Source organism: Helicoverpa armigera, chromosome 21 (genome assembly GCF_030705265.1).
Source record: "Helicoverpa armigera isolate CAAS_96S chromosome 21, ASM3070526v1, whole genome shotgun sequence".
Taxonomy (NCBI): domain Eukaryota; kingdom Metazoa; phylum Arthropoda; class Insecta; order Lepidoptera; family Noctuidae; genus Helicoverpa; species Helicoverpa armigera.
In genome coordinates this window covers 614,656-635,214 of record NC_087140.1, presented here as the reverse complement: position 1 = coordinate 635,214, position 20,559 = coordinate 614,656, and the positions used below count along the sequence as shown (strand labels likewise).

General features: G+C 34.7%; 1 protein-coding gene across 1 annotated transcript in view; it reads right to left on the bottom strand.

The window, feature by feature from the left end:
- Positions 1 to 12,287, bottom strand: part of LOC126056442 (uncharacterized) — an 87,893-nt gene extending 75,606 nt beyond the window's left edge. Inside the window, exon 1 of the mRNA XM_064040149.1 lies at positions 12,101 to 12,287. The gene's annotated coding sequence lies outside the window, so the exon portion shown is untranslated. The remainder of the gene's footprint in view (positions 1 to 12,100) is intronic.
- Positions 12,288 to 20,559: the final 8,272 nt, after the last annotated feature.

The following is a 20,559-nucleotide window of genomic DNA, read 5'->3' as shown; positions in this document are numbered from 1 at the left end:
CAGTTCCCGCTAAGTAGTATTTCTTACTAAAATCCAAAACAGAAAATTAATACAAAGAATGTATCTTGTCAATAATGTAAAAACATTAAAAAATAATAATTAAATAATAAATAAAAATAAAATAAATGTCATTGAGTCAACACATAATTATATTACCACAAAAATAGTAAAGAATTTCATTACCAAAAAAATTTCATCAGATGTAATAATCGTATCATTCGAAAGAATGAAACATAACCGTATTTTTGTCCAAAAAGACTCCATTTATTTCCGTCCTATTTTCCCGAGCTGGGCTTAATCTATTGTTCTGTATGCTAATCATTTTCGCTCAAGTCTGTCCTGTAATGGAACTTTTACTTTGGAGCACCCGCAGACACCCGACTAAAAAGTCGGCCGACAGTTGCACCGTTGGAAGCAACTTGGTAGGTAACGGCTTGTTTTTAAAGAAAATCTTTAGTCCAATCAAAGTTTCAGCCTTTTCCCAACTATGTTGGGGTCGGCTTCCAGTCTCACCCAATGCAGCTAAGTACCAGTGTTTTACAAGGAGCGATTGCCTATAGATCTGACCTCCTCTTTGGTTAAATAGATATATAAAATTTGGTTAAATTACCCAGGAAACCCTTGGTAAGACTAGTGTCAGACTTACCGGTAAAGCTTTCAGTCGGTATGATACCAGCTAAATACCTGATATTTGTAATGTGCTTACTACCATTCATCTTCATACTGATTTGTAAGCCCAAAAAAACTATCGGCCGACTAAAAGTTTGCAGTGTACGGATACACTTACTTTAATGTTTTGCGCCTAACTTGGTCTGGTCTGGAATTATAAGTTGTTCCTTATTGTTTCTTTTTAATTGACCAACTTTAGGTTTATTGTTTTCGTACTTAATTTAAGTGATTTATATCCTTTTAGTTATTGTTTTATTCCTGTTAATATTGGGAAAAGGAACCCTATTAGTATGTTTCTTCTAAGAATTAATTTTAATGGAGTCCGGTTTTAACATCGGGTTGTGAAGATAGGTAGGCTGACGCAGCATGTGGAACACTGATAGATACTAATTACATCTGGTTGGAAAGGTCGCTGACTCCAACACAGTTGAAAAGTCATCAAATATGAAAAGTTGTGGTCGGAGGAGCATGTCTTCTTCTTCATCTCAGCAAAGCAGCTTGATTTAACCACTGAACAAATACCGCAACCACAATCGGAACGTAAATCTAGACTGCAAACGATACTTGCTGCATATGACAGTAACCGCGTCAGCTGGTTAAGACACTGACTGATACAACAACATTTATTTGTACGATTGGTAACGCGAGTCACTATGATCAAACCACAACCAGCCGTAAACTGCTAACTTATTAGTCAAATCGGCAATTTGATGATGGTTTAATTTACCTACATAGAGCAACACAGCCTTAGAAACAATTTTTCAATACAAATTAATAGTATCTGCGATTGATTTAGCCCTTTTGAACCAACCAACCAAATCAACTTAATATTCGCGTAGAAATATAGATTAGGTATCTCAGTATTCTACAAAACCAGCAGTAAATACGTGTTCAATCACAGTAGCTACCTACCACTAGTTCTACAGCGCCTCGGCCACATAAAACGATCCGTTCAACCGATTAGTATCAATTTTGTGTTCAATTGGCGCGATTTATAGACGCCATTGCACTGCGCGTTGCTTCACCATCCGTTTGTAGGAACTCCATGATTTTGGTGGGACTGTCCTGGTTCATTTTATTTTTACGTAAGTAATGTATATTTTGGCGAGATCGGTTTTGGTTTTATAAATATGAAGTCGATTTAACCTGCATAGTATTTTAGAGTTTTATATAATATTTTGTGTGGCAAATATAATATTTTGTGAGGTTGTTGGCAAAAAAAAAGATATATAAAGTGTTTGCTTTATTGCATACTAAATAAAGGATCAAATTATAAACTGTAGGTAAATAAGTCAACAATAGTTTTCAAACTAAACATGGAAACACAGATAAAATCACAAAGAAACAGCCAATTATTAATTAATATCTGATATTTAGTGCCTCAAAATAGGTCACGTATAAGGCTTTACCTATAAACTTTTAATGTCTTGTTTGTGCCAATGTATGTAGGTATTTACGATGTAGATAATATTAATAACATCTTGTTTTGGTATTGTCAAATGATATTATAGCATTGCTAAATAAACGCTTCTTCGATACATAGATTTTTTAAGTTGCAAAGTAAGAAAAGTCGATTTATTTTATATCTTTTTCAAAAATAGCATCATGTTTCTGGCGTTTAGAAATCTAAAAAAAATCTGAATCTGTATTTTGTTCTCTGACAGTTATTACTATGAAAAAAATAATAAATCTACCTTCAACATGAAAACTTTTAGTTTCACGTAAGTTCAACAATAATGTTAACAAAAATAGGTTTGTGTGTATTTGCTTGATGTCGGTCGAATTATTTTGGTTGTCAGAATTTTTTCTGTCTTTTTGGTCAAAACTACCTTAGCCGTAAAGAAAACGCCATTTCTTTTGTACAACTCAATATTACCTAGCTTAGCTTTGCCCTAGTTATCCCTATATAATTAAATATTAGTTCCCATTGATTTCAACAAAAATACCTACTCCTTTGAATAGTTGTCCTAGATTCAGCACTCTCACATTTATTTTGCGTGCAATTCTTATAAACAAAAGAACATCTCCAATATTTCAACAAACCTGCTTTGATATCAAATAAATAATAAAGCGTAAATACCATCATAACACATCAGAGATAATATGTTTATTACCAATAAATACACTCACGGCCAATTTCATAAACTTCAGTTTCCGCCAGTGTACCCAAATTCTCGGTCAACTCATAATGAAACCGAAATGACGTGTAAATCAGTCAAATTGGAAGAAAGTACATGAAAAATTGTACTTTGGCGAACTTCCAAATCACTAAATAACATTTCCGTGGGCCGTCTAAGTGTAATGCACTGAAATCTTTTATTTTCTTAACCAATGTCCGTCATAATGGTAAAAAGTGTAATAATTCTTGCACCGCTCATGATTTTAGATGGCCAGTTAATAGTAATATGTAGATAGAAATAAATTAATCTTAAAAGGGGTTTTGACGTCATCGGAAGTTGTAAAGATCCAGCAACATCAAATAGTAAATGGTTACTGAGAAATAAGTGACAAACAAGATTTTTTTATGCTCATAAACTAGAAAATTTAGGTGGTCTACACTAATTCTATCAATTGAAGTCATTAATTTATTCGCCACATCACAGAAAACCATATTTTTAAGCCTAGTTATTTTGGCCTGTAGATAATTTGTTACTCATTAATTTTCGTTTTATACAACTAAAAGCTACATACCTTATTTCTACATAAAGATCTATTTATTCATGTTATTTTCTGATATCGATGTATGTAATGAAAGCAAAAAAATCGAAAAATATATTTTCTGCTTTAAGCATTTCTGAACCCAACCCTTTAAAAGCCTGAATTTCTTTAAGGTCTACCGAACCTTGAACACGTTAAAAGACTATAAAGGACAATGCCTAAAAACGTCCCCACCCACCAACAGACTTGAAAGTAGTGTCATTGGATGCGCCTCATTTAATAGATCATTTCTTATTATGGAGACATATTCCAAAAGTATGGGGTTTAGGAACTATAAGACAATTTAGTATCCTTAATAATCAGTTAACTTCAAGTTTGTTAACCAATTACTCGGAGTTGGGTGGACCGATTTTGATGTTTTTATTTTTATTTTACAGAATCTATCTCAAAGTTAGTCTAATTTAATTTTCATCAAGATCTTTTAAGCAGTTTTTGAGTTATCATCGGTTAAAATAATCAGTATGAAGAGGCAATGTAGGATGTCTTAAGGACATCTTCACCACCACCAACAGACTTGAAACTAGTGTCATCGGAAGCGCTTCCTTTGATAGATCATAATTATCATAACAATTTAATGCAAATGTATGGGGTTTTGGAAATATCCGACATTCTATTATCTTTGCATTAAAAAAAAGTCATCAAAATCGGTCCACGCATCTCCGAGTAATTGGTTAACAAACTTGAAGTTAATTGATTATTAAGGATACTAAATTGTCGTGTATTTCCAAAACCCCATACATTTAGAGTAAATCGTTTTGATAATAATGATCCATCGAAGGTTGCGCTTCCGATGACACTAGTTTCAAGTCTGTTGGTGGGTGGGGACAGGGTCCATACAAAAAACGCATAGAAGATCCAAAGATGATTGGTTCAATAGTTAGCAACAAAAAGATATGTCACAAAACGCGCTTGACGTTTCTAAACATGAATTAACCTTGTAATCCAACCTCAAATGTAAAGAATTTTTTCCGAGCAAAAAGGTTACATGTTGACAAATACATATTACGAAGAACAACTTCTAAGAATCTAAGAGCACACTTCAAACTTTTAGTCGGCCGATAGTTTGTTTGGACGCATCAATCAGTATGAAGATGAATGGTAGTACGGACATTACAAAGATCAGGTATTTAGCCGGTATCAGAATGATTGAAAACTTTGATTGGAATCAAGATTTTCTTTAAAAAAGTTTGTCAACTGTCGGAAGCCAGTGTCTTACCAAGGGGTATTAGGTTGCCCAGGTAACTGGGTTGAGGAGTTCAGATATACAGTCGCTCCTTGTAAAACACTAGTACTCAGTTTCATCCGGTGAGAGGAAGCCCAAAACAACATGGTTGGGAAAAGGCTTGGGAGATGATCGGGTCAACTGTGGGCCGACTGTTAAGTCTTTAGTATGCGGGGATCCTAAGGGATAAGGGATAAGCGTTCCTTTTTTTGGGATCCCCCAATCCTTTTAGCATCCGCCTCATTTTGCTGTGAAGATTTTTGCGTGCTATAATTTACGATCAGATTCTAAGCTATTCATGGCACGTAAAGTGGTTTTAAATCTTTATTCATAACGGATATCGTTTACATATTCTATCTAGCTTCTTTTATTTTTCCGCTCCAAAAATTTTCTAAGTACCTAGATTTTTTTTTGTAAAAAATATTTTCTGTGGACTCCAAAGTGCGTTTGTATTTATTCATTGCTTTTAAAAATCCCTCAAATTATTTATGATCTTCTTTTGATACAGTTTTTAGCTAGCTAAAAAAACTTTTTTTTTTTCAAGAATAGTTAATGTATAATCAATTTTTTTTTTCTTGGGACTGTCCTCGAACTTCTAGCAACATGGTCATGGAAGTGGTCACCGTACAGCAACACATTATAGAACATTTGTTTCGGGATATCTTAATGAAGACATATGAAGGGGGCTGAGGTTTTGTGTCCCAACCCAGTGACCTGCCGACAGATTCGTCCACGTATGTATCATAAATTATTGTTATGATTCTATTTGGGAGAGAACAGAACATTTTTCCTTAAATTTCTTTAAGCATTTACTATGGTATTTATTTAGTGTATACTAATATAACAGATGAAGAATTGTTTTGCTGGTTTCCTTCCTGAAGTATCCAAAAGTACTGATCCGATTTGAAAATTATTTCACCTAGTTCCCATGGTGTGCGAGAAAACAGCTAGTAAAAATATCTTAGACTAGCCGTTTTCCCGCGGTTTCACCCGCGTCCCGTGGGAGCTACTGAACGCACCAAGATAAAATATAGCCTATGTTACTCGCAGATAATATAGCTTTCTAATGGTGAAAGAATATTGAAAATCGGTCCAGTTGTTTTTGTGTTTATCCATTACAACCGAACAAACAAACAAAGTTTTCCTCTTTATAATATTAGTATAGACTAATATAACAAGGGGAAAAATTGTTTTGCTTGTTTCTACCCTGAAGTATCCCGAAACTACTGAACGAATTGAAAAATTATTTCACTGTTGGAAAGCTACACTCTTCCCGAGTAACTTTATCCCGACTACGTGCTGCTTTGTGAAAGTTTAAGAAAAACCACAAAGCGATTTCGGCCCGACCCGGGAATCGAACCCGAGACCTCGAGCACAGCAGCCGCGCTTGCGACCAGTAGACCAACGATACAATACTGAAAGTACTGCCTACTTTCAGTATTTTTATACACATGTAACTATCCGATATTGTGAGCTATTTTCACACAGATATTGGTCACTCGACTGAATATGAGGCTCGCAAGTTCAATTTCCGGGTCAGGTACATTGTAATTGGGTTTCCCAAGTGACATTTAATGGAACCAGGAATCTCAATTCTGCCCGAATAATGGCAAGTCGTGTCCTCAATTACTTCTTAGACATAGCTAGAAATATGGGGTGTCATTAAGTACAGAAAAGTTAAACATACGAAACATAATCTGTCGTCGTAGCCTAGTGGGTAAAGAACTAACCTCTCGAGTATGAAGGTGTGGGTTCGATTCCAGGTCAGGCAAGTACCAATGCAACTTTTCTAAGTTTGTATGTACTTTGTAAGTTATAACTTGGACACCAATGGCTGATAAAAAGGTGAAGGAAAACATCTTGAGGAAACCTGGACTATTATATTTGAAATCACCAACCCGCATTGAGCAAGCGTGATGATTAAGGCTTGATCCTTCTCTGTGCGAGAAGAGGCCTGTGCCCAGCAGTGGGACGATAAAAAGGCTGTAACAATTTGCTTAACTTTTTGTAAAAGCTATGTGTGCAAAAGTATTTAGCAACTACTTATTTCACTTTCTATATCCCATTTCCCTAGTCTATACACCTCTGTTGGTTCCTCTAAGGACTTCGAAGACTAGCGTTTTATGTAAAAGAAAGATAATCTCTGAGACCCTTTGAGGAAACCAGCGTCATGTTTTATGAAAAAGAAAGCTAATCCAAAAATTATACGCATAAAATGTTCCACACGTACCCAAAGGCTTCTAACAAAATCTTTGTCACACGTGTTCTCCTTATAAAACTAATCCAAACATTAGGTCGTTAACCTTTTTTGAGGGAAGTCATCAAATGACCCCTCTCGCTGTGGGTGCAACGTGAGGGAGTGTCAGACTCTTACTGACTAAAACCCACCATGTTCCTTTTTGAGTCCTTCATGTATCAGGGTTGCGGTAACTCTTTCGCACAATCCCGCAGCCCCAGCAGGCTTTGGCCCGAAAGAACCCCTTGGGGGTTTGCTGACTCTCTATGAGGAGCGCATGGAACAACGCGCACCGCGTCCTTTCTTCTTTTACTGCCGTTCTCGATATTTTGTCTAACTGTTGTTTAGATTACTTAAGATAGGAATTTGAAGGTACTTGTAAGAGGCTAATGTCCAAATTAGCCAAATTAACAAATGGAATATTAGGAAAAGCTGTTAGTGGAAGAACGGTGAGACATCCAAAACTCAATGCGCACAAACCGGTCATTGACCTCAGATTACATAAGCATCATATACCAGTAATCCAGTACTTTATCATAATCGTTAGTTGGAGCATCTATCATAAAAGATTATGATATTATCCTTAGGTATACTTATTGCTAATTTTAGTATAAGTATGGGATTCTCTCATGTTATGCGTGTTTTGTTAGCCTGTTAGGTTTTAGGGAGTGAATATAATACTTTCATGGGGATATGGGCTCCTAGACCTAAAGACGTTGGTAGATCTAAGTAATGAGGGTTCAGTTTTAACGTTCATTTGAACCAATTTTCCAAAAGTTTCCTGCAATTTTACACTGCAATATTTTCATTCATTAGTAAAAATATTTTTTTTCATGTAAGTAAACTAATAAACCCTTTAAAATGGAGCCCATTTAAACATCGTAACAGATAGGTATAACATTGCACCTTTTTTATACGGGAAGATCATTAGATAACACCTCCCGCCTTGGGTGCAGTGGGAGGAAGTGCCAGACATTTACTGACTAAAAAAATATTTTTATTCTTCTTGAAGCACCTTCTAGAGCCACAGTAACTCTTTCGAACGATCCTACCTTAATTCATCGCAACTAGGTTTATATAAAAGTTCACCGCCAAAGCAGTGATTTTATCTCCAAGCCCGTCATTAAATAAACCTTTCTATGGTGCAGTAATAACATTATTGGCAGTCAGAACTTGACAACTGCGCTGATTACCACATAGCTATATACAACATTCCTAGTGCACTTTATTAATTGCTACTAAATTGCCGCTCAAATTATGTATATTTACTTATTTAATGACTCAGTACTTTACTATGTAGTTAGTTTTAGGCGTCTTGTACAGTAGCGGTTTCCATAGAGATTAGGAATGACAGAATTAGTTCTGTATCAAAGTATCAATAATACGTGGGATACAGGTCTTCTTCTTCTTTCGTGTCGATGACCTGTCTTATAGTGAGACTACACTTTGTCAGCCCAATATGCCGCCACAGCGAGAGCAAGGCCGGATGCGCTCATAAGCTCCTCCCAACAAAACATCAAGGGGGATACAGGTAAGGAATAACATCTCATCTAACCCCCTCTTTAATAAAAAAAATCGGAGGGCAGAGAACTGTTAAATATGTATGGTTACCTACTCGTTTCTAATTCCTAAGTGTAACTATAAGCCGTAATTATTAATAAGAAGGAGTTTTCAATTTATTTTTCATAGACAGTCGTGTCTATTACATTTTTCTTCTAGTTAAATTAACTATGTATATTATCAAAAAAAATCAGAGACGAGATCTTAATTTTTATAGATATAGGTACAGATTTTTTTACCGATTTTAAAAAAACGCAGATGCGAATCAAGCCTTATCTTACACTAAGTACTCTTTCATTGCAACGCTGGCATAAAAACCGATGTCTTTACTGAAAGATAAGACGAGGGAATGTGATAAACGCACCCTACGTGACTCTGGATGCTAGAGCTAAGCTATACATGGGATATGCACCTTGCGACCCATGCTCGATTATTTTACTGGCTACTATGAAGTGGGACGCTGATATACAGCCATTCGAATTATTCTAAGAATTAGTTAATTTTCTCACTTGAGATAGAATTTTGGCATTAGAAGTAATGTAAAAGTAATTTTTAGTAAACAAATTCACAGATACGTACAATAGGCCGTTAGAGAGCAAGGTAAGTAAAACTTTAAAGAACGTTAACAATAAAAATTTAAAGTCTAGACTAGATTATTTAAATGGGAGATTGTAAGCGGAAATTTGAACCTGAATCTGATCTGAATCTGATAACTTTATTGTTATGGTATTTTATAAAAAAGATTAAAAAATCAAAGGAAGAGAGAAATTATTTGGTCTTGGAATAGCTGAAAATAATGGAATTACAGGTCTCTTAAAATGGTGAACAAAATGTATTTCAACTTAAATGAAGATGGAAGTAGTAATCTATGGTGGAAACCATTACATATCCAATAGATTAAACATACAGGGCCTTACTACAAAAACTTTAAACCCTGTTTTACACTTGTCTAATAAAATTTTGGCTGCAAAATGAACCATATGTCAACGTCATAATTTGACATTTTTTTAGACAAGGCATAAACTGACGTTTAAAAGTTTTTGTGGTAAGACGGACATTATGTAAAGTTACGGTTAAATCTTCTGTCATCGAATAAGTGTTACAAAAACCTATGACAACTCATTCCATATCATAAATATCACTAATATACTTTATCCATCATCTTTAACATAACCAACGACAGTCCCTCCATAATAAAGAACATTATAGTCAATTTATAACTATTTATACTTAGGTATGCAACAATAATTAATTTTATGTTAACACATTATTAAGATATATAAAGTGTGTGGGTGAGAAAGATTCATTTACTCAAGTGATTAACGTAGTGCGTTCTCTTAATGTGCTTTTCAAATGGGAATAGGGATGAGTTAATTTTTTTAATTTACTTTATGGGACTTTGTATGTGTGGAACTTTTTTGTATTTTGCTCGAAAAAAGCAGTACATTATTTAGTGAAAGTATAAAAAGGCAATCGAGTTATTATTTATGAAAATGTAGAAGTAAGTACGTACATTATTATCTACTTTAAAGTGAACGTAATTGATCTATATATTGTTCAACGTAAAAATAGAATGTCAACATTAATTACCTGCTTATTACCTATATATAATAAGGCATACAATTCCAAATGTTATGAGGCAAACATTTCTTAACTATTAAAGTATGCATAATTATGTCCTTTAAATAGATTTTTATTTTCCCTCAGAAATTAAAAAAAAAATTAAATACTGCATCTCAGCACTATTTAGAAGAAAAAACAATCACAGACTATATTAATCGTGTCTAAGGGTTCATAACCTATTAAGGTCATTCGTATGTAAGAAAAGGGACTCTTTTAATTAACCTCCTTGCTCAGTTACGTATGTTACTAATCTGTGGTTGCCAGCGCGGGAAATAAGTGCCAAGCGTTTTCTTACATACTTATATATGTACATATAGGTAGTTAGTTACTTGTGATGTTTTATTACGAAAAGACATGGTAACGTAATTAATATTTTATGTCGTAGGTATTAAGTTACTACTTACTGAAATAGTTATTATATCTTTACGATTGACGATGACGATTTAGCTTTTTTTACATAAAACAACTTATTTTTATTTCCTTTTATTTATTTTTATTAAATGTAAAATATTAATATTATTTTTAAACATATATTTTACATTTAAAAATGTAAAAATAAGTCATTTTATGTAAAAAAAGCAAAATCGTCATTTTGTTGGTTACGATAATATACGTAGGTGTCGAAATATTCGAAATAATATTTAATATTCCTTAATACACTCAGTGGCGGATTAACCCTATAAGCACAACAAGCACGTGCTTGGGGCCCCTGTTCTCCAGGGGCCTCCATCCTCTGCTGGCGTTTCATTTTATACCTACATTTTATCGAGATTCATCCACAATATATCCGAAATCACAAGGCGCGAGCAGTTCGGGAGTGACCCTTCATACACCCCCGCCTCTAAACTTGATTGGTCGCAGTGCTGTTGATTGTTGTACGATCGCAGTGATTTTTTTTTCAATTGTGTTATACAATTTTTTTTCGGCTTCTACTCATCGTTGGGCAAAGAATTAATAGGCAACGATAGCGTTCCGAAGTCGCTATCGTACAGTCGTTGGGAAGCTCACGCTGTAACTACGAGTGCAATATAACAAACATATCCGAAAATTTTGGATGCTTTAGATCAGTGGTCCTGGTGGTGGTGGGCAGGTGGTGCCTGGAGGCATTCCAAGTGGTCCGCGGACCACCGGTTAAGTCCGCGGACGTTGTTATCGATCTTACGTTATCCATCTTACTTGTCCAACAGAAAGAAATGAAGGTTTGAAATGTAGCCCTTTTACGAAATTTTAGTTCTGAGTCTTAAAACATAATCAAGATTTCCCGCTCGCTTCGCTCGCGTTTTCAAAAACTATATGTCCTCGTTTTTACATTTGTCAACAAATTAAAAGTTAAGTACGTTTGGGCTACATTGTACGTAATTTTGGTTCTGAGTCTATAATAAAAATAATTAAAATTTCGCGCTCGCTTCGCTCGCGTATTCAGAAACTATGTGCCTTCGTTTTTGCATTTGTCAACAAACAAATAATTAAGTACGTTTGGGATAAATTTTACCTCCGTACGAGTCCGAAAAAAATTTCGCGCTCGCTTCGCTCGCGCATTTGAAACAACATGTGCATCACGCTCGCTTCGCTCGGTCAATTTCTTCAACCTTCTATTTCCATTTAAGTAATAGGGGGTCTACACAGGCTCTGTGCTTAGGGCCTCGGATACTCTTAATCCGCCACTGAATACACTAGGTAAAGTTATTACTTAATAAAGTTCCGTTCCTTATTAAAAAGTATGTCAAAAAAATAAACAATATGAAATGCATTTTTAATTACGTAATTTTTGTCTCCTTTATCATTTATTTTTTGTTGGTTTGAGAATAACAGTATCTAAAGAAATCTTCATTAATTCGTTTGATATCCCAACGGATATAAAACGACACTAACTAAAATAATTTTTAATTACAAAAAAATATGTCACATCACACTCTTTGAAGATTTCCCATCGTGTCAATCGAAATGAATAAAACTGTCGAGAGAACCACTCATTACGAATCTATTCCAATAACCTATTTAGACGGCATCAATTATTATTCGAAGCGAAAATAAAATTAAAAACGAACATATACTAATATATAAATACTTACACAAATCGAAATGTCGGTCATAAGTCGGAAGGCCCACTTTTACACAAATCTTAATAATACAAACACTGTTTTGACACTATTGTAAAATTATCTTGTCACTTTTATTTACGTGAAAACTTTCGCGCGGAAACTTTGGTGAGAGCGACGTGGAGACAACCGCACTTGACGCTCGCAGCGCGAGAACTGGCCTACTGAATTTCCACTCCCACGGAGTTTTCATTTGGATCACGCGTCGAGGGCGGGAAAGCCGCGTTCGAGATTCGAATACAACATTGTCTATGACGCATACGTAGGGCGAGAGCTAATTATTGGCTCAGACAAATAATTTATGGTCCGAAATAAAAACATGTTGGCTCTGATATTTTGTTAATGTCTGACAATTATTTACACGCAGTGGTGATATATAAATGGTGATTCAAATGAAATGTTGTTATATGTAAGCAATTAAAATCAATCATCAAAACAATGAGTGTCCTTCAAATTCATTCGCCATTTTCTAATTCTAATTTTAAAACCGTAAGCAACGGTATTTTGAACTGCCATCTTGGATTAAAACCTTTGTTGTGCGAAATAAAGATAAATAAGCATTGTATAAGTACCGTTAAAATGTATAGAAGTATTCTAATTCCTTTTACTTTCGGATTTAGTGCGTTAGGTACACTTTTACTTTCTCTCGCGAACAAAACGATTCACTATCTTTGTGTTTACGCATGACATGTTTTACAATGTCACTTGAATTCAGTAGTAGACGTTGCAAACAATGATTTAGAATAACTATTTATAGATAAAATAATAGATCTTGTGTTGAGCCTAGATTTGCAGCAGTTTGATTAATTGAATATTATTGTTATTAAGCAAGTTTTAGCCGAATAAATAATTAAAATCAATTTAGAACCTCAACTTTGCCGTTCAGGGCATAGACATTCATATTATTCGTACAGACGAGACGTACCTACCGATGAACTTCGAATTTGTGATACAAACTCGTGACCAGTTATAATTATAATTTAATTTTGACTGTGCTAATTAAATTACCTAGAGTAAGATCATCATCCGCATAATAAGTAGGCTATGCCCGTCTCTACATACCATCCATATCGGTTCACTAATTTTAGCATTAAAGCATGAAAAACAGAATCCTTCTTTCGCATTTATTTTGTGAAATTAAACTTAAGGTAGAATTTCGTGCATCGCGACTGTCGCGGCCGCGCGCGTCTGTCGCGGGCCTCGTCAGCGGTGCCATACATTTTCATAGTTTGACTATTGTCGCGAGCGATAGGCGACTTTCGTAAGCAGTGCGTGGAAGCGACAGTCGCGATGCACGGAATTCTACCTTCAAAGTACAAATATTCCAGGAAGTAGATGAGGAAAAGTCTCCGTTCCTCTGTCATTACATTCCTGACTAATATTACAATATTGGTACATGTCATATTGTAAAGTTTCTCTGTAGGCGATCTTGACCCAATTCCTGTTAAAATGAATGAATGAGGAATATTGCAGTGATGATGTCCATTTCTATGTAATTCGTTATGTATTTTTGTATGAGTATTTTTGTCATCATGTGTCTTATTTTTGTTACAGGAAAATGTTGTTGTGGATTAATTTATACGGGACTTTAATTACACACCTAATAGACACACTCAGAGACATTTAATGGTTACTTAAGCCGTTCTTTCCTGCAGAATTTCTATGAGAATCTGTCACTAAGGAGTGACTTAAGTAATCATTAAATGTCTCTGAGTGTGACTTTACTAATATTATAAATACAAAAGTAACCGTTTCTGTTGGTCCGTTTCTTTTGCACGAATAAATTCTAGATAGGGTTAGTTTCTGAATGTGGGGAAACCCACATCGAATGAGTAGGTAGGTATTCTGTATTTTTTTATATTTTTAGGTAGAACAATTGGAAAAATTTAGATGATTTTGGAAAAAAGTGGTAGGTGGAAAAAGACTGAAAAGGACTTGAAGATGAGAACAAATTAAGTGCAGTGACTTACAAAAAATTCCTATAACGGGCCTGCTGGAAGAAATTTCATTAGAGATAAGCTGTGCCCTTATACAAATTTTCCTATTATTTATTGTTGTTTGTGTTTTATGTGTACAAAAATGTTAAATAAATGAAGAAAACGATTTACTTAAGTATTCTATCTCGCAATACAGACGTTTCTTGTTTCCACTAACCTTAAAAAAACTAGCTCTAAATAGATCGACATATAAATAGTGAGTATCTGTAAAGTTTAAACAAATTGACAAGATAAATTGGCAACAAGATATTTTAGTACCGTTATTTATGCGAATGAACTTTATCGGGTATATTTCCAAAACATTTCTAAAACCAAACAAAACATACTTAATTAAACTACATAGTTTTTAAAAGAAAAGTGAAGAACAATAAAAAACATGACAGTCTAAATTCAAGAGCAACGATTGTTGGAATTCGTTCACAAAAATAACTTCAGAACGAAAATATCTCGTTCATTCATTCACAGATCATTGCTCCAAATAACACTGGCCACAGCCACAATACATAAAACTGTATCAGAAGAGTAAAATATCATCTACAAGTATCCTTTTATGAAAAAAGTATTTTTACAGAATTAAAAAAGCCAAAAGTTGAAAATCAATATCAATACCGACCTGTTTACAAAAAAAGGCGGTAAAGAAAAGAAACTGGACGAAACTGGTTCAAACTGGAAGCTGCCAAAATTAAATGTTTTATTTTTACTCTTCAATTCTGGCTTGTTATTTCCTTGTTCGTATCAGATAACAGTTTTACGTCAAATTGCAGATATCATAATTCGAAGGGTCTATTACGTAAGAGCACCTCCCGTCGTCAAATAAGGTTGCCTGGCCGAAGTTGGTCATTTTACGTCTCAATCCACAAAATTCTTTGAAACTCCTCTACGAAGGAAACGGCAAGAATTCCAGCAGAGTAGGTACTTCTTCTATCTATATTAATCTCTAATCTATCGTCTATGAATCCAACAATACCTACATACTTACCTATGTATACTTTTTTACAGTTTCGCAACCCTACGAATCAGCGATCGATCCCCAGAGCATCAAAGCCGGTTTCCATATAGCTTCTAAGTTCAGAATAAAAGGTTAAAATCCTAGAACAACCTCGGTGTGTCATCGGCTCACAATTGAACAAAGTTGACGCCTGTTTACGTTTTCATCGGACCATGATTGATGCGTAGATTAGCACAGTTTGTGTACAAACAAGTGTGATCGATTGCCGACGCTAACTTAGCTTAATTAACTTAATAAACATTCGTAACTTAGATGGCATCCTTTTTTCTGCAAAGGTTGGTTCAGGTCAGCAAGCTGAAGTGGCAGTTGGCTGGCCATATTAGCCGAAGAACCGATGACCATTGGGGTAAACGAGTTCTAGAGTGGAGACCACGCCTCGACAACCGTAGTATAGGACGTCCTCAGGCACGGTGGAGTGATGACTTGCGCAAGACGGCTGGCAGGAGCTGGATGCGAGAAGCCGAAAATCTATCTCAGTGGCGTGCACTTGGTGAGGCCTATATCCAGAAGTGGACTGCGATAGCCTGATGATGATGATGGTTCAGGTCATAAGAGAGAAAACACAAAAAAAGCTTCGACGCATCAAAGAGATGTCGCGCGGGCATGGTCCATAAAGGGCTTTAAACAAAACATGAGTGCGTTCTAGTCAGTCAGGTCTGACACTGATACTGTATCCAGCAATATCATTTGATAATGTACTTAACCTAACCTAGGAAAATAAAAGGGATTTTTTTTCTTTGTTCAGCTATTCGGCCACAAAGCTCCCCGGGTTTACGTGTATAAAAACAATATGCATGTACACAAAATATGTATGCGTGTCGTATGCATCCATTTTTTTTAACATCTATAGGTTCTTATTTAGAGGTCAAGGTTTGTTCATTGACCAGCTGTACAGAATTCGAAACTAATTTGAAGAGCAGTAGACAATGATTCGTTTAACTGTGACTGGGATAGCTTGTCTCGTGCGGTTTATATTTAAAGCAGTGCTTTCAATCAAAGTCCTTATTTGATTATTAACTGGTTGACCCAGTAAACAAAACTTGACAATAAAAAATATTTTCGATATTAGGAATCCAAAATTTGTACTTTCTTAGAGGAAAATGCAGTTCAAATTATTTAAACCACAAATATATACTTAAGTCAGGTTAAACTAAATCGCTAAACAGATTGTTGGTTGTAGAACAGTGAAAGAAAAAACTTTACATTATTTATTTAGATAGGAAGGTATAAAAAATCGAATTACTTACACATTATCCTCATAACATTTACCAACATACTTCAAAGCATAAATTTCTCAAAAACCACGTTACTTTCCAGCCGCAACTATAAAAACTCTTGATAATGTAACTGAACGCATAAAACTAAACGTACATGAACGGAAGCCGAATGTATGTCAATAACTAGGATAGACTCATACACAAGTAAATCATTTTTACAGCATAAGGCGTTCCTTAGACGGTCAAAATTATTTTGCAATTAAATTCGCTAAAAAACATTGCGCAATCTTCAATATTCACCCTAAACGTCAATTGCACAATATCGGAATATTGCGCAATTATATTGAACGTCAAGAGGACGCCTAACAGTGCTTTCATACTGGCCTCTGTCGCGCATAGCAAAACCGAGAGAACAATTTCTGTCATTCGATTTTAAGCGTCATATTTTGCAACAGTAGTTGTCAATTGTTTGCAAAAACCGCCAGTAAGAACTGAGCAGAAAATCCGCTAGTGTAAAAGCGCTGTCACTGTTTCTGTTGAGAAAATGACATACTTCTGTTCTAATGTTATAAAGCTGGAGAGTTTTTATTTTTTCTAATCTGTTTTTTAAAGTTCAAGAAGAAAGTCTGTATTCCTAAACATTTTATTGTTAGCTCATACATTCCCGTGCCCAGTCTGCTTATTATTCAATGCGTAAATATTTCGTCTATCAATCATTATATTTTAAGACGGCGATAAATCTTAGCGCACATTAAAGCAAGCTCTACAAACTGCAAAACGTCAATCAAATTGTTTAAAATTTAAAATATTATACTAACTTTTTCCTTTGGGTTCACTTGCATTATTTTCATCATTTTATCGTCCTTCTGCTAGGCACAGGCCTCGTCTCACACGGAGAAAGATTGAGCGTTAATCACCACGCTTGCTCAATGCGGGCCAGGATTCCTCGAGATGTGTTCCTGGTGGATTTCTATAATCTATCTACCTATCCATAGCAAAACATCGAATAGATCAATTATAGGAATCCACAGTAAAAACATTTAGGGTTTAATTTTTGACTATTCTGCTTACGTTTTCTTAAGATAAAACTTAATACAAAATTTGACAGATTACAATTGTCGTTGACAGATTTTGTAAATAAAATAGATATGTTTCCCTTTCATAAAATAAAAGTTATCTAAAAACGTAAAACAGCTTTTTATCCAATAAATAAATCTGTTGATCAAACTTTTGAATTCGGAACACTGAAACAGTAAATACAGTTTGACAGTTGTTTTGCCGCCCTTTTTTATGTAGCTTTCTTTATCGGCCAGTAATGTTTTATTTACTTCACATTTACGATGTTGCCATCCTAAATCAATTCGATATAAACCTTCTTTTACTTTTTTCTATAAAACAGTGAGAAATAAAGTTTATCTTCCAAGTTTTATCATTTATCGGATATTTTATTTGTTTGGAATAAGATTGAAAGATTGCTTTGCGATCTAAATGATATTTTTAGAGGTTACTTACGACTAGAAAAAATATGGCTACCAAAAGTTATCATGTCAAATCCACGAAATCATAGAGGGGTCCTAATGTAACTAATGTTATGATTTCGTGTTAACACTGTTTATCCCATTAACCATTGCTTAGATTTTATAATTAAGTCTAGTCAAAACAGTTCCTCTAAAACTTGAAAAAGTGACAGCTTACCACAAAATACACCTTAACACCTACAACTTAAGACACAAAATCCATTACAAAGCTTAATTTCGATGACAATTAACAATACATTAATTAAAGGGCTCCTGACAGGCGTCACGTAGTTGTTAACAAATTGAATTACATGACACATGACGTGTGATATTATTGTTTAATTGTAAACAATTATAATGTCATGTTGACCTACATAGTTGACCTACAAACATATGATCTACCAATGTTGTCATACCGTTCTCAGGAAATAAGTCTGACTGTCAAGAAGTAAGCCCCTCAAAATCAAAGTAATTTTTATGCTGGTCTCATGGAGAATGACCGGCAAGAAACTCCATAGACACTCTTTAAAACAAAAAAAAATATTTAGAAATAGTTTTCAAGCTATTAATGAGAAAGTTATACAATGCGAATGAAACTAATAATATGTACATGGCTCTTGTAAGTGCAGTGGATACTTTTTGTTTTTTTACCCCGATGCAAAAAGAGAGTAGTGTTATAAGTTTGATCCCTATGTCGTGTCTGTATGTTTGCTTGTATGACTGTCTGTGTCACGGTACTTAGCGCGTAAACTGATTAATCATTTTGTATGCGGTTTGTTTTAGATGAGACTGATGCTAGTTTTGTTCCCACGATTTGGCTATCGTCACTAGTAGTTAAATACAGATAACACTTTCCACCACTTTCTTAATTTCAATTTTTATTACATTTAAGCTGTTAAAAGCACAAAAACAAACCTAAATAAAGGATGGCTGTTGATCAACAGACGTTAACTCAATAAACGGTTTTTACAAAGAGTTTAATATCATTTTCTCAATAAAACGCAACGATTAAAAGCGTATCTTTCAACCTACCGCAATACAATTTGCTGCCAAGAATTTTCATGTTACACTTAGATCATTTAACTGACCGGAGACGTCATTGAGTCACGAGAGCAAGTGTGGTGATTAACGCTCAATACTTTTCTGTGTGGGAGGACGCCGCAACCCAGCAGTGGGACGATAGAAAGACTGATGATGTTAACTAGCCACCTCTGTCATAACTCGTAGCTTATATTCTCTCTCAACCAAAGGAGACTCCTGAACATACTTGCTCCTACAGATAAGGTGTGCATAAAGTTTATGCTTGTGTCTGCCTTATACCATATAAGTACACGTGTAACGATGTGGACGAAAATCCATAAGTTAGCTGTCACTTTTTATAAGGTTGCCTGCGAGCCTATGTTTTCGCATAGATACAGAGTTGTGCTCATTTCAGATCCATTTGGTTAGATGCTCTAAGAGGTTACGATGTACGACCCAATTGAGACTTTTTGTTCATGTGTGTAAGCTAAATATAAACTGCAGAAGCTGTGTTCTGCGGTTTTGTCTGTTCTTAAGTGAATGCACCTGAATGCATATTGTTAACATAATTATCTCATAACCTGCTCAAAAGTGGTAGCTATATTTATAACGACGTGATTTCTTTAGGTGATTTTCGAAGAATCTAATCGATGTAATAGTTTACTTTCCTATTCTTATAATAAATTGGCAATTCGCTGATTTTCTATTGGGAAATTATTCAGTAGTTTATGAGTTTACATAAGATACAAACACAGCTATATTTGACGAGAAGCATTGCTTACAAATGCATTTATGCGTAGTCATGAACTCTAAGCTCTGGCTTCCCCGCTAACTGTATAACGTTAATATCAATAACAACACCATTTATCCAGTTACTGTTTGATTATAATGCCAAAATCATCTGTACTTAATGTTATAAAGCTCAGTTTATTTCTGTCTTCACTTAACGTTCTATGAAAAATTAAAAAAAAAAACTACTTTAAAAACTTAATTGTTCATTCAACTAACATAACAAATGAACCCAGATAAAAAAATGCCCTAAAATAAACAATTTGAAACTCTAAATGGAGTTAGAAAACTGAAATTTATTGCACTTAGATATCATAAGATTGTGGTATAAAAAATGGTCATAAGTTAACAATTTCTAAAGTACGACTCAAGCATTAAAATATAAGGATGAGACACTTTAAACTCTGTATACAAATTTTTCAGTCCAGGTACAAATATTTTTCTAGATAAATAATTAGGTAACTATAAAAACATAATAAACTGCATCCCGTAGAAACTACTTCGCGAACGTTTCCTATACTTACTTGGTAAACAGACCACTAAACAGTGAAATAATTTTTAAGACCGTCCAGTAGTTCATAGGATTAGCGCTTTCTTTTAAACAATCTTTCCACCTCTTCAGCTTAAAAATATTAGTATACTAAAGTGTTTTTGGTGAACCCTAAACTATACCTGAAATTACTGCTTCACAAAAAGCATTAAGAGGACGAATTGGAATTTTTGGCGCCAAGGATGTCAATTTTTCTCAGTAAATACAAAACGGATCAAAATACAACTTGGTTACCTGAAAGTTCATGATATAAACCTTATTTTTTTAGACGTAGAAACATGATGAGGTAACTTTTATAACAGAGAAAAATATATCAAACATACCTCTTTTTAA